Here is a 15,574-nt window from a genome sequence, read left to right as displayed (position 1 = left end):
AGGACGGGCGAATATGTCCCTTCTCTAAAGACTCCTTTATATAACTCCGCATTGCGGCATGTTCTGGTACAGACAAATTAAAAAGTCGTCCCTTAGGGAACTTACTACCAGGAATCAAATTTATAGCACAATCACAATCCCTGTGAGGAGGCAGGGCACCGGAACTGGGCTCATCAAATACATCCTGGTAGTCCGACAAAAACTCAGGGACCTCAGAAGGAGTGGAAGAAGCAATTGACACCAAAGGAGCATCGCCATGAATCCCCTGGCAACCCCAACTTGAAACAGACATAGCTTTCCAATCTAGAACTGGATTATGGGCCTGCAGCCATGGCAGACCCAAAACGACCACATCATGCAGATTATGCAGCACAAGAAAGCGAATCACCTCCTGATGTACAGGAGTCATGCACATGGTCACTTGAGTCCAATACTGAGGCTTATTCTCAGCCAATGGTGTAGCATCAATACCCCTCAGTGGAATAGGTAATTCCAAAGGCTCCAGGACAAAACCACAGCGCCTGGCAAACGACAAATCCATCAGGTTCAGGCCAGCACCTGAATCCACAAAAGCCATAACCGAGTAGGATGACAAAGAACAAATTAAAGTAACAGACAAAATGAATTTAGGCTGTATAGTACCAACGGTGACAGATTTAGCGATTTTTTTACGCGCTTAGAGCATGCTGAGATAACATGAGTTGAATCACCACAGTAAAAGCACAACCCATTTTGACGTCTATGATTTTGCCGCTCAATTCTGGTCAGAATTCGGTCACATTGCATAGACTCAGGTCTCTGTTCAGAAAACACCGCCAGATGGTGCGTAGATTTGCGCTCCCACAAACGCCGATCAATCTGAATGGCCAAAGCCATTGAGTCATTCAGACTTGCAGGCGTGGGGAACCCCACCATAACATTCTTAATGGCTTCAGAAAGACCTTCTCTGAAATTTGCAGCCAGGGCACACTCATTCCATTGAGTAAGCACCGACCATTTCCGAAATTTTTGACAATACACCTCACCTTTATCCTGGCCCTGAGAGAGAGCCAGCAAGGCCTTTTCTGCCTGGTTCTCAAGATTAGGTTCCTCATAAAGCAATCCAAGCGCCAGAAAAAACGCATCCACATTCAGCAATGCAGGATCTCCCGGCGCCAGGGAGAAAGCCCAATCTTGAGGGTCGCCACGTAACAGGGAGATAACAATTCTAACTTGCTGAGCGGAATCACCAGAGGAACGAGGTCTCAAAGAAAGAAATAATTTACAATTATTCTTAAAATTCAGAAACCTAGATCTATCTCCAGAAAACAACTCAGGAATAGGTACTTTTGGCTCAGACATAGGACTGTGAACAACAAAATCCTGAATGCTTTGCACCCTTGCAGCAAGATGATCCACACTAGAAGTCAGACTCTGAATATCCATGTCTGCAGCTGAACTCAAAGCCACCCAGAGATTAAGGGGATGAGAGAAGCTGGACAGACTGCAGCAAAGGGAGAGGAAAAAAAAAAAATTGTACTCAGGACTTCTCTTATCCCACTTCTGCGATGCATTAAACACTTTTCAGGCCTGCTGTACTGTTATGATCCCAGTGGCTTAGGATCACAAATCTAACCAGCTAAGTCAGAGATAATAGGACGAGCTCTGGGGATGTGGTAACTGGACCGACCGCAAACCTGATCCTAACCAAACACACTAAAGGTAGCCGTGGAACGTTTCCTGAAATCCTAGACGTCTCTTCACGGCCTGAGAAACTGACTACCCCTAAAGAGAAAGTACAGACCTCACTTGCCTCAGAGAAATAACCCCAAAGATATAGAAGCCCCCACAAATAATAACGGTGAGTTAAGAGGAAAAGACAAACGCAGAGATGAAACAGATTAAGCAAATGAGGCCCGATAACGCTAGATAGCAGAAAATAGCAAGGGATCTGTGCGGTCAGTAAAAAACCCAATGCAAAAATATCCACGCAGAGAATGCGAGAACCCCCACACCAACTAACGATGTGGGGGGAGCAACTCAGCACCCCAGAGCACCAGCAAGCAGGGAAATCACATATTAGCAAGCTGGACTAAACACATCAAATACTAGGACACATCTTGAACACAGATGAGCAAAAATAAGCAAACAAAACTTAGCTTCTCTTGGAGAGACTGATAACGGATGTAGACAGGAGCAATCAGAATAGCACCGAATACAACGACAGCAGGCAACAACTGAGAGTCCAAGTGAACTAAATAGGAAACCAGCTAACAGATAACGAGACAGCTGATCCAGCCTCAGACCTGCAGAATGACATTCACACAGTACCACTTGTGACCACAAGAGGGAGCCCAAAAACAGAGTTCACAACAGTACCCCCCCTTGAGGAGGGGTCACCGAACCCTCATCAAAACCCCCAGGGCGATCAGGATGAGCCACATGGAAGGCATGAACCAAATCGGCCGATGTTGTGAACTCTATTTTTAGGCTCCCTCTAGTGGTCACAAGTGGTACTGTGTAGTGTTGTCTTTCTGCAGGTTGGCTGCATCAGCTGGTTCATTATCCTTGGTTGGTTTCCTATTTAGCTCACCTGGATACTCAGTTCCTTGCCTGCTATCAATGTATTCAGTGCTCTTCAGATTCCTTGTGATTACCTTGCTCCCAGCCTCTCCAAGACAAGCTAAGTTTTTGTCCGTTCATTTTTTGATTATCAGCATTCATCATGTTTCTTGTCCAGCTTGCTAAGATGTGATCTCCTCGCTTGCTGGTTGCTCTAGGGGACTGAGTTTCTCCCCCCACACCGTTAGTTGGTGCGGGGGTTCTTGAAATCTCAGTGTGGATATTTTGTAAGGGTTTTTTACTGACCGCACAGACCCCTTTACTATTTTCTGCTATCTAGTATTAGTGGGCCTCATTTGCTGAATCTGTTTTCACCCCTGTGTATGTGCCTTCCTCTTACCTCACCGTTCTTATTTGTTGGGGGCTTCTATATCTTTGGGGATTATTTCTCTGGAGGCAAGAGAGGTCTTTCTTTCTCTCTAGGGGTAGTTAGTTCCTCAGGCTGGCTCGAGACGTCTAGGATTTTTAGGCACGTTCACCGGCTACTTCTAGTGTGTTTGGATAGGTTCAGATTTGCGGTCAGTCCAGTTTGCCACCTCCCTAGAGCTTGTCCTATGTTTGTTACTTAGCTGGAGTAATTCGTGATCCTCAACCACTAAGGATCATAACAGTATAGCAGGCCAAAAAAGTGTTTAATGCATCGCAGAAGTGGGATAAAAAGAAGACCTGAGTACATTTTTTTTTTTTCCTCCCGCTTTTCCTTTGCTGCAGTCTGTTTAGCTTCTTTCATCCCCTTGAACTTTGGGTGGTTTTGAGCTCAGCTGCAGACATGAATGTTCAGACTCTGACTTCTAGTGTGGATCATCTTACTGCACGGGTGCAAAGTATTCAGGATTTTGTTATTCATAGCCCTATGTCAGAACCAAAGATACCCATTCCTGAGTTGTTTTCTGGAGATAGATCTAGGTTTCAGAATTTTAAGAATAATTGTAAGTTATTTCTGTCTCTGAGACCTTGTTCCTCTGGTGATTCCGCTCAGCAAGTTAAAATTGTTATCTCCTTGTTGCGTAGCGACCCTCAAGATTGGGCTTTCTCTCTGGTGCCAGGAGATCCTGCATTGCTTAATGTAGATGCATTTTTTCTGGCTCTTGGACTGCTTTATGAGGAGCCTAATCTTGAGAATCAGGCAGAAAAAGCGTTGCTGGCTATCTCTCAAGGTCAGGATGAAGCAGAGGTGTATTGTCAAAAATTTCGGAAATGGTCGGTGCTTACTCAATGGAATGAGTGTGCCCTGGCTGCAAATTTCAGAGAAGGTCTTTCTGAGGTCGTTAAGAATGTTATGGTGGGGTTTCCCACCCCTACAAGTCTGAGAGATTCTATGGCTTTAGCCATTCAGGTTGATCGGCGTTTGCGGGAGCGCAAATCTGCTCATCCTTTGGCGGTATTTTCTGAACAGAGACCTGAGTCTATGCAATGTGACCGAACTCTGACCAGAATTGAGCGACAAAGTCATAGACGTCAAAATGGGTTGTGCTTTTACTGTGGTGATTCTACTCATGTTATCTCAGCATGCTCTAAACGTTTAAAAAAAATTGCTAAACCTGTCACCATTGGTACGATACAGCCTAAATTTATTTTGTCTGTTACTTTGATTTGTTCTTTGTCGTCCTACTCGGTTATGGCTTTTGTGGATTCGGTTGCTGCCCTGAATCTGATGGATTTGTTGTTTGCCAGGCGCTGTGGCTTTGTCCTGGAGCCTTTGGAATTTCCTATTCCTCTGAGGGGAATTGATGCTACGCCATTGGCTGAGAATAAGCCTCAGCATTGGACACAAATGACCATGTGCATGACTCCCGTACATCAGGAGGTGATTCGCTTTCTCGTTCTGCATAATTTGCATGATGTTGTCGTTTTGGGTCTGCCATGGCTGCAGGCTCATAATCCAGTTTTAGATTGGAAGGCTATGTCTGTGTCAAGTTGGGGTTGTCAGGGAATTCATGGCGATACTCCGTTGGTGTCTATTGCTTCTTCCACTCCTTCTGAGATCCCTGAGTTTTTGTCTGACTACCAGGATGTATTTGATGAGCCCAGGTCCAGTTCCCTGCCCCCTCATAGGGATTGTGACTGTGCTATAAATTTAATTCCTGGTAGTAAATTCCCTAAGGGACGACTTTTTAATTTGTCTATACCAGAGCATGCCGCGATGCGGAGTTATATAAAGGAGTCTTTGGAGAAGGGACATATTCGCCCATCCTCTTCTCCTCTTGGTGCAGGATTTTTTTTTTGTGGCCAAGAAGGACGGTTCTTTGAGACCTTGTATAGATTACCGTCTTCTGAATAAAATCACAGTCAAATTTCAGTATCCTTTGCCACTATTGTCTGATTTGTTTGCTCGGATTAAGGGGGCCAGTTGGTTCACTAAGATAGATCTCCATGGTGCGTATAACCTTGTGCGCATTAAGCAGGGAGATGAATGGAAAACAGCATTTAATACGCCCGAAGGCCATTTTGAGTACTTAGTGATGCCTTTTGGACTCTCTAATGCTCCTTCTGTGTTTCAGTCCTTCATGCATGACATCTTCCGAGAATATCTGGATAAATTTATCATTGTTTATCTGGATGACATTTTGGTCTTTTCTGATGATTGGGAGTCCCATGTGAAGCAGGTCAGGATGGTGTTTCAGGTCCTGCGTGCTAATGCTTTATTTGTGAAGGGCTCAAAATGCCTCTTCGGAGTACAGAAGGTCTCCTTTTTGGGTTTTATTTTTTCTCCTTCTACTGTGGAGATGGACCCAGTCAAGGTCCAGGCTATTCATGACTGGACTCAGCCTACGTCTGTTAAGAGTCTTCAGAAGTTCTTGGGTTTCGCTAATTTTTACCGTCGTTTCATCGTTAATTTTTCTAGCGTGGTTAAACCTTTGACGGATTTGACCAAGAAGGGTTCTGATGTGACTAATTGGTCTCCTGTGGCCGTGGAGGCCTTTCGGGAACTGAAGCACCGGTTTTCTTCAGCTCCAGTCTTATGTCAACCAGATGTCTCTCTCCCCTTCCAGGTCGAGGTTGATGCTTCTGAGATTGGAGCAGGGGCTGTTTTGTCGCAGAGAAGCTCTGATGGCTCTGTGATGAAGCCATGTGCTTTCTTTTCAAGAAAGTTTTCGCCTGCCGAGCGGAATTATGATGTTGGTAATCGGGAGTTGTTGGCTATGAAGTGGGCATTTGAGGAGTGGCGTCATTGGCTCGAAGGAGCTAAACATCGTGTGGTGGTCTTGACTGATCACAAAAACCTGATTTACCTCGAATCTGCCAAGCGCCTGAATCCTAGACAGGCTCGTTGGTCGCTGTTTTTCTCCCGTTTCAACTTCGTGGTCTCATACCTGCCTGGTTCGAAGAACGTGAAGGCTGATGCACTTTCTAGGAGTTTTGTGCCTGACTCTCCGGGAGTTTCTGAGCCGGGTGGTATTCTCAGAGAGGGAGTGATTTTGTCTGCCATTTCCCCAGATTTGCGACGAGTGCTGCAGAAATTTCAGGCGGATAGACCTGACCGTTGTCCACCAGAGAGACTGTTTGTCCCGGATAGATGGACCAGCAGAGTTATTTCCGAGGTTCATTCTTCGGTGTTGGCGGGTCATCCTGGGATTTTTGGTACCAGAGATTTGGTGGCTAGGTCCTTCTGGTGGCCTTCCTTGTCGCGGGATGTGCGTTCCTTTGTGCAGTCTTGTGGGATTTGTGCTCGGGCTAAGCCTTGCTGTTCTCGTGCCAGCGGTTTGCTTTTGCCTTTGCCTGTCCCGAAAAGGCCTTGGACGCACATTTCCATGGATTTTATTTCGGATCTTCCAGTATCTCAGAAAATGTCTGTCATCTGGGTGGTGTGTGATCGTTTTTCCAAGATGGTCAATTTGGTGCCCTTGCCTAAGTTGCCTTCCTCCTCCGATTTGGTTCCTCTATTTTTTCAGAATGTGGTTCGCTTGCACGGCATTCCTGAAAATATTGTGTCTGATAGAGGATCCCAGTTTGTGTCCAGGTTTTGGCGGACTTTTTGTGCTAAGATGGGCATTGATTTATCTTTTTCGTCGGCCTTCCATCCTCAGACTAATGGCCAAACCGAGCGAACTAATCAGACGTTGGAAACTTATTTGAGATGTTTTGTTTCTGCTGATCAGGATGATTGGGTGACTTTTTTGCCATTGGCCGAGTTTGCCCTTAATAATCGGGCTAGTTCTGCTACTTTGGTTTCGCCTTTTTTCTGCAATTCTGGTTTCCATCCTCGTTTTTCCTCGGGTCAGGTTGAGTCTTCTGACTGTCCTGGGGTGGATTCTGTGGTGGATAGGTTGCAGCAGATTTGGAACCATGTGGTGGACAATTTGAGGTTGTCACAGGAGAAGGCTCAGCGCTTTGCCAACCGCCGCCGCGATGTGGGTTCCCGACTTCGTGTTGGGGATTTGGTGTGGCTGTCTTCTCGGTATGTTCCTATGAAGGTCTCCTCTCCTAAATTCAAGCCTCGCTTCATCGGTCCTTATAAGATCTTGGAAATCCTTAACCCGGTGTCTTTTCGTTTGGATCTCCCAGCATCGTTTGCCATTCATAATGTGTTCCATAGGTCTTTGTTGCGGAGGTATGTGGTACCTGTGGTTCCTTCTGTTGAGCCTCCTGCTCCGGTGCTGGTCGAGGGAGAATTGGAGTACGTGGTGGAGAAGATTTTGGATTCTCGTATCTCTAGACGGAGGCTTCAGTATTTGGTGAAGTGGAAGGGCTATGGTCAGGAGGATAATTCCTGGGTTGTCGCCTCTGATGTTCATGCGGCCGATTTGGTTCGTGCCTTCCACGCGGTTCATCCTGATCGCCCTGGGGGTCTTGATGAGGGTTCGGTGACCCCTCCTCAAGGGGGGGGTACTGTTGTGAACTCTATTTTTAGGCTCCCTCTAGAGGTCACAAGCGGTACTGTGTAGTGTTGTCTTTCTGCAGGTTGGCTGCATCAGCTGGTTCATTATCCTTGGTTGGTTTCCTATTTAGCTCACCTGGATACTCAGTTCCTTTCCTGCTATCAATGTATTCAGTGCTCTTCAGATTCCTTGTGATTACCTTGCTCCCAGCCTCTCCAAGACAAGCTAAGTTTTTGTCCGTTCATTTTTTGATTATCAGCATTCATCATGTTTCTTGTCCAGCTTGCTAAGATGTGATCTCCTTGCTTGCTGGTTGCTCTAGGGGACTGAGTTTCTCCCCCCACACCGTTAGTTGGTGCGGGGGTTCTTGAAATCTCAGTGTGGATATTTTGTAAGGGTTTGTTACTGACTGCACAGACCCCTTTACTATTTTCTGCTATCTAGTATTAGTGGGCCTCATTTGCTGAATCTGTTTTCACCCCTGTGTATGTGCCTTCCTCTTACCTCACCGTTCTTATTTGTTGGGGGCTTCTATATCTTTGGGGATTATTTCTCTGGAGGCAAGAGAGGTCTTTCTTTCTCTCTAGGGGTAGTTAGTTCCTCAGGCTGGCTCGAGACGTCTAGGATTTTTAGGCACGTTCACGGGCTACTTCTAGTGTGTTTGGATAGGTTCAGATTTGCGGTCAGTCCAGTTTGCCACCTCCCTAGAGCTTGTCCTATGTTTGTTACTTAGCTGGAGTAATTCGTGATCCTCAACCACTAAGGATCATAACAGGCCGCATGAACATCAGAGGCGACAACCCAGGAATTATCCTCCTGACCATAGCCCTTCCACTTAACCAAATACTGAAGCCTCCGTCTCAAAATACGAGAATCCAAGATCTTCTCCACCACGTACTCCAATTCGCCCTCAACCAGCACCGGGGCAGGGGGCTCAACAGAAGGAACCACAGGCACCACATACCTCCGCAACAAAGACCTATGGAACACGTTATGAATGGCAAACGATACTGAAATTTGACCGTGATTTTATTTAGAAGACGATAATCTATACAAGGTCTCAGAGAACCATCCTTCTTGGCCACAAAAAAGAATCCTGCACCAAGAGCGGAGGAGGACGGGCGAATATGTCCCTTCTCTAAAGACTCCTTTATATAACTACGCATTGCGGCATGTTCTGGTACAGACAAATTAAAAAGTTGTCCCTTAGGGAACTTACTACCAGGAATCAAATTTATAGCACAATCACAATCCCTGTGAGGAGGCAGGGCACCGGATCTGGGCTCATCAAATACATCCTGGTAGTCCGACAAAAACTCAGGGACCTCAGAAGGAGTGGAAGAAGCAATTGACACCAAAGGAGCATCGCCATGAATCCCCTGGCAACCCCAACTTGAAACAGACATAGCTTTCCAATCCAGAACTGGATTATGGGCCTGCAGCCATGGCAGACCCAAAACTACCACATCATGCAGATTATGCAGCACAAGAAAGCGAATCACCTCCTGATGTACAGGAGTCATGCACATGGTCACTTGAGTCCAATACTGAGGCTTATTCTCAGCCAATGGTGTAGCATCAATACCCCTCAGTGGAATAGGGAATTCCAAAGGCTCCAGGACAAAACCACAGCGCCTGGCAAACGACAAATCCATCAGGTTCAGGGCAGCACCTGAATCCACAAAAGCCATAACCGAGTAGGATGACAAAGAACAAATTAAAGTAACAGACAAAATGAATTTAGGCTGTATAGTACCAACGGTGACAGATTTAGCGATTTTTTTTACGCGCTTAGAGCATGCTGAGATAACATGAGTTGAATCACCACAGTAAAAGCACAACCCATTTTGACGTCTATGATTTTGCCGCTCAATTCTGGTCAGAATTCGGTCACATTGCATAGACTCAGGTCTCTGTTCAGAAAACACCGCCAGATGGTGCGTAGATTTGCGCTCCCGCAAACGCCGATCAATCTGAATGGCCAAAGCCATTGAGTCATTCAGACTTGCAGGCGTGGGGAACCCCACCATAACATTCTTAATGGCTTCAGAAAGACCTTCTCTGAAATTTGCAGCCAGGGCACACTCATTCCATTGAGTAAGCACCGACCATTTCCGAAATTTTTGACAATACACCTCAGCTTCATCCTGGCCCTGAGAGAGAGCCAGCAAGGCCTTTTCTGCCTGGTTCTCAAGATTTGGTTCCTCATAAAGCAATCCAAGCGCCAGAAAAAACGCATTCAGCAATGCAGGATCTCCCGGCGCCAGGGAGAAAGCCCAATCTTGAGGGTCGCCACGTAACAGGGAGATAACAATTCTAACTTGCTGAGCGGAATCACCAGAGGAACGAGGTCTCAAAGAAAGAAATAATTTACAATTATTCTTAAAATTCAGAAACCTAGATCTATCTCCAGAAAACAACTCAGGAATAGGTACTTTTGGCTCAGACATAGGACTGTGAACAACAAAATCCTGAATGCTTTGCACCCTTGCAGCAAGATGATCCACACTAGAAGTCAGACTCTGAATATCCATGTCTGCAGCTGAACTCAAAGCCACCCAGAGATTAAGGGGATGAGAGAAGCTGGACAGACTGCAGCAAAGGGAGAGGAAAAAAAATATATTGTACTCAGGACTTCTCTTATCCCACTTCTGCGATGCATTAAACACTTTTCAGGCCTGCTGTACTGTTATGATCCCAGTGGCTTAGGATCACAAATCTAACCAGCTAAGTCAGAGATAATAGGACGAGCTCTGGGGATGTGGTAACTGGACCGACCGCAAACCTGATCCTAACCAAACACGCTAAAGTTAGCTGTGGAACGTTTCCTGAAATCCTAGACGTCTCTTCACGGCCTGAGAAACTGACTACCCCTAAAGAGAAAGTACAGACCTCACTTGCCTCAGAGAAATAACCCCAAAGATATAGAAGCCCCCACAAATAATAACGGTGAGTTAAGAGGAAAAGACAAACGCAGAGATGAAACAGATTAAGCAAATGAGGCCCGCTAACGCTAGATAGCAGAAAATAGCAAGGGATCTGTGTGGTCAGTAAAAAACCCTATGCAAAAATATCCACGCAGAGAATGCGAGAACCCCCACACCAACTAACGATGTGGGGGGAGCAACTCAGCACCCCAGAGCACCAGCAAGCAGGGAAATCACATATTAGCAAGCTGGACTAAACACATCAAATACTAGGACACATCTTGAACACAGATGAGCAAAAATAAGCAAACAAAACTTAGCTTCTCTTGGAGAGACTGATAACGGATGTAGACAGGAGCAATCAGAATAGCACTGAATACAACGACAGCAGGCAACAACTGAGAGTCCAAGTGAACTAAATAGGAAACCAGCTAACAGATAACGAGACAGCTGATCCAGCCTCAGACCTGCAGAATGACACTCACACAGTACCACTTGTGACCACAAGAGGGAGCCCAAAAACAGAGTTCACAACAGATAATAGATAGATAGATAGATAGATAGATAGATAGATAATAGCTTAGATAATAGATAGAAAATAGATGGATAGGTAGATGGTACATCAAAAATGATAGATAATAGATAGATATGGGAGAGATAGATAATATATAGATAGTGTCATGCTGTACTACTGAAGGTTAAAGCAGAGTAATGCAAGCTCCACTAGATGGCAATAGAGTCGAGTGAGCTGAATATCCTGCTGAGAACCAGAGCCACAGCAGTACAGCGAAGCCACCACTGGCTGGCAGCAGAATAGTCAGAGAGCTGAGTCAATACCAGAGAAAAACGCAGTACAAAAGGGAAAAACTGAGGCGCAGAGTCAGCCGAGAGCAAGGGTCAGTTTCGGTCAGTAGCAGGAATACCAGAGGAGAGAGACAAAATCAGGTCAGAGTCAAGCCAAAGTCAGGTATCGGGAAATCCAAAGAAACAGGGAAGTCAGGAGCTGAGACAGGTTGACGGGAGATAAACAAATCCAGGTCAGGTTCACTGATTGCAGCAGGACAGATCAGGAACTCACCACAGCCAGCTAGCACACCGAAGGCAAAGAATACAACTGGCACTGAACACAGGTAGCAGCACAGATATATAGCAGATCAGACACAGGAACAAGGCTGTGAAAGTTAACCCCTGACATGACCAGACCGGGAAAGACAAAACAAAACCCGACCTGGATCATGACAGATAGATGATAGATAGATAGATAGATAAATAGATAGATGAATAAATAGATAATAGATAGATACATAATATATAGATAAATAGATAATGGATAAATAGATAGATAAATAGATAGATAATAGATAGATAATAGATCGATAGATAGATAGATAGATAGATAGATAGATAGATAGATAGATAGATAGATAGATAGATAGATAGATAGATAATATATAAAAGATAATTTTAAAGTACGGAACATTTGTTTATTTAGAGATAAGCTCAAAGTTATTGGAGTTTACGCCAAACTTACAAATGCTGCAAAATGTTTGTTGAATTTGGCGCATCTTTAAATTAAATACCCAGATTTAGAGCTGTTAATCTTTGCTTTTAAACCTCCCTACTGAAGTGATTTTTCACATGTTTTAAGATATCGCAATTGAAAAATTTGTCTAAAAACATCTGCGGTGCCCTAGGGTCCTGGTCGTCGCAGTGGTATTGCTTTCCTCTCGGGGAGAGTGATATTACGTTTGGAGACAATGAAGGATAACTGCATCCAGGTACCACAAACATGCAACACATTTCACACTCCAGGCCACCAGGGGGAGCCTTGCTCCTATTTATAAGGTCACTCCCCACATTTAGGTGAAACTGGTTGCCTGTAGGGAAAGTTATTCAGTGGGTCGCTGAGCTTCGCTCAGTTTGTTGGTCCCTGGCAGGGATGGGATCCTGTCAGAGAGCAAAGAAGAAGGATACAGAGCTGTGCATGCCCTCAGAGCTGCAGATCTTAGAAAGAGACATCAAAGGAGCATTGTTTTGCAGCGAGCGTGCTAAGAAGTCGTAGCAAAGGAGTGGATATCAGAAGGGGACCTGCCCTACACAGGCTGCCTCCTTCTGAGGCGCAGAATCCCGGTAGCCGGCTCACCGAGGGAGTAACGACCTTTATGCCTTGCTCCAGAGACCGGCAGGACAGCTAATTTCACGTTACCTGTTCGCCCTACACCCAGGAGGCACGGTGGCACCCCTTAGAGGCTGCGGCATGATAGAGTCCCTATAAACCGCCTCAAGCCAGCAGTCATATGGGTTTGTCCTATCCTATCCGGGGGACAGAGAGAGAGTCATAACATCTACAACAGTTGCGAGGACCTTATGAGAAGCTTAGCAGTAAGGGACTACAACACTGCAGCGCAAAGGAAGGCTACTGATTTCCACCTGGACAAGGGGACTCTGGACTTGCCTCCAAGCCTGCCGGACTCTGCCTGCCCTGTGATCTGGTGCCCCGGACTGTCGATGCTGAAGTCTTCAGTAAAGGTAAAGAGACTGCAACCTTTTGTCCTCGTTCTTCTCTGCGCCTCACACCATCCTACCTTCTACACACTGGGAAGCCCTGGGGACATACTTCACCTGTGGGAAGGTACACCATCTAGCTGCCATACCATCACCCCAGTGGACCCCTTAAAGCAGCGTCGGTCACCCTGACTGAATACCACAGGTGGCATCACGAACATAAACTCTTTATCCCTTTAAAGACCTTTCCCTTTTACACGGACGTCCCAGGGCCACGAACCGGGTCAACCACTGTGACATCCCCCTGTGAACCGCAGGACCCGGTACCGAGTACCCCGCTGCCCTGAGGGGGCAATCCACATCTGTGACCCAAAACCACATCCTGTATGAGCTTCATGATTCTACCTTAGTGGAATAAGCATTTTAGGAACAGTATGGGGGTTTGAGCTCTGCTGGTTGTGGATGTGTTGGATCTAATACTTGTGTCACTAATGTCATTTAAAAACACAGAAACATAAAAAAAGTCAGATTTATGCAGCAGCGGTGAAAGCAGATGTCTCGCTTCCTCGTAACACATAAAGTAGTAGGAAATGGCAGTGCACTCACCTGGATTTCCGGACACAGTTCCCCATTCCAAGAACGCACAAAGAGAATTAAGATTATTATAAATTACAATGATTTGAAGAGACAAATATTTTGTGTAATCCTTGTCATTTACATCAACCCAAAAGATGAAAAACTAAAACTGAAGTGTAAGCCTTCAAGAAGGAAGTGAGAGGAACCACGACCGGAAACAAGTGTTTCTCAACTTCAACTCTATTTTGGTTTTATGTGTCGGCTAGCAATTTTATATCTTATGTGTAAAGGAGACAGATAGATAATAGATAGAGAATAGATAGATAAATAATAGATAAAGATAGATAGATAGATAATAGAGAGATAGATAGATAGATAAAAATAGATAGATAATAGATAGACGGATAGATAGATAGATATATAGGTAGACAGATAGATAGATAATAATCTTTATCTTTATATAGCGCTAACATATTCCGCAGCGCTTTACATACAGTACATTGTCATCGCTGTCCCCGATGGGGCTCACAATCTAAATTCCCTATCAGTATGTCTTTGGAATGTGGGAGGAAACCGGAGAACCCAGAGGAAACCCACACAAACATGGAGAGAACATACAAACTCTTTGCAGATGTTGTACTTGGTGGGGTTTGAACCCAGGACTCCAGCGCTGCAATGCTATCCACTGAGCCACCGTGCTTAGATAGATAGATAATAGATAGGTAATAATAGATAGCTGATAGATAGATAGATAAATACAAGTAAGTTTGTGCACCCCTGATCAAAATTACTGTTATTGTGAACAGTTAAGCAAGTTGAAGATGAAATGATCTCTAAAAGGCCTAAAGTTACAGATAACACATTTACTTTGTATTTTAGCAAAAAAAAAATATATATATATAGCTGTACAAATCTCAGTCCTTGGCCTGCTATAGTGATCCCATTCCTGATCTTGCTGTAGTGATCCCAGTGCTGGGCCTGCTGTTGTGGTCCCTGTCCTGTACCTTCTGTATTGATGTAAGTCCTGGGCCTTTTGTAGGGATCCCAGTTTTGGGTCGGCTCTAGTGATCCAAGTGCTGGGCTTGCTGTAGTGATCCCAGTCCATGGCCTACTGTAGTGATCTCAGTCCTCGGCCTGCTGTAGTAATCCCAGTCCTGAGCCTGCTATAGTGAGCCAGGGGCCTGCTGTAGTGATCCCAGTCCTAGGCTTGCTGTAGTGATACCAGTCCTGAGTTTGCATTGCTAATATCAGCCACACAGACATATTTACGAGGTTGTGCCAGAACAGGACTGGACTGAGCTCCCTGGCACTTTTCCCTTCTTAGCGGCCTACTTTTGGGTCCTGATCTTCCCCACCTCCATATCACTGGGCCCAGTCAGCACATCTTCAATGAGCTCTAAACTCCTATCAAGGATTGCAATGCTTCTGAGTGTTGCAAACTGCACATTTAGATCTACAGGGTGGGCCATTTATATGGATACACCTAAATAAAATGGGAATGGTTGGTGATATCAACTTCCTGTTTGTGGCACATTAGTATATGGGAGGGGGGAAACTTTTCCAGATGGGTGGTGACCATGGCGGCCATTTTGAAGTCGGCCATTTTGGATCCAACTTTATTTTTTTCAATAGGAAGAGGGTCATGTGACACATCAAACTTATTGAGAATTTCACAAAAAAAAGCAATGGTGTGCTTGGTTTTAACTTAACTTTATTCTTTCATGAGTTATTTACAAGTTTATGACCACTTATAAAATGTGTTCAAAGTGCTGCCCATTGTGTTGGATTGTCAATGCAACCCTCTTCTCCCACTATTGACACACTGGTAGCAACACTGCAGAAGAAATGATAGCACAGGCTTCCAATATCCATTGTTTCAGATGCTGGACTGTTATGACCCCAATGGCAGAGGGTCTCAGAAATAATTACTAAGTCTGCAAACACAAAAACCAGCTCATAGGGCAGTGGTAACTGGGCTGACCATATATCTAAACCTAGCACCACAAATAACAGCAGCCGGGGAACGTGCCTACGTTGATTCTAGACGTCTCGCGCCAGCCAGAGAACTAACTAACCCTAGAAGGGAAAAGAAAGACCTTTCTTGCCTCCAGAGAAAAGACCCCAAAAGTTGGATACAAGCCCCCA

General features: G+C 45.2%; 1 long non-coding RNA gene across 2 annotated transcripts in view; it reads right to left on the bottom strand.

Annotated features, from left to right (window-relative positions):
• The window catches only part of LOC143817908 (uncharacterized), a 42,592-nt gene that overhangs the window by 9,116 nt on the left and 17,902 nt on the right, over positions 1-15,574 (bottom strand). Inside the window, exon 1 of one of the 2 annotated variants that reach the window (XR_013224202.1) lies at positions 13,460-13,614. The exons of the other annotated variant lie outside the window; for it this stretch is intronic. This is a non-coding gene — a long non-coding RNA (uncharacterized LOC143817908). Of the gene's footprint in view, positions 1-13,459; positions 13,615-15,574 lie in introns of those variants that run through there. 2 annotated transcript variants of the gene reach the window in all.

This window comes from Ranitomeya variabilis, chromosome 3 (genome assembly GCF_051348905.1).
Source record: "Ranitomeya variabilis isolate aRanVar5 chromosome 3, aRanVar5.hap1, whole genome shotgun sequence".
Lineage (NCBI taxonomy): Eukaryota > Metazoa > Chordata > Amphibia > Anura > Dendrobatidae > Ranitomeya > Ranitomeya variabilis.
This window is presented reverse-complemented; position numbering and strand designations above follow the sequence as displayed.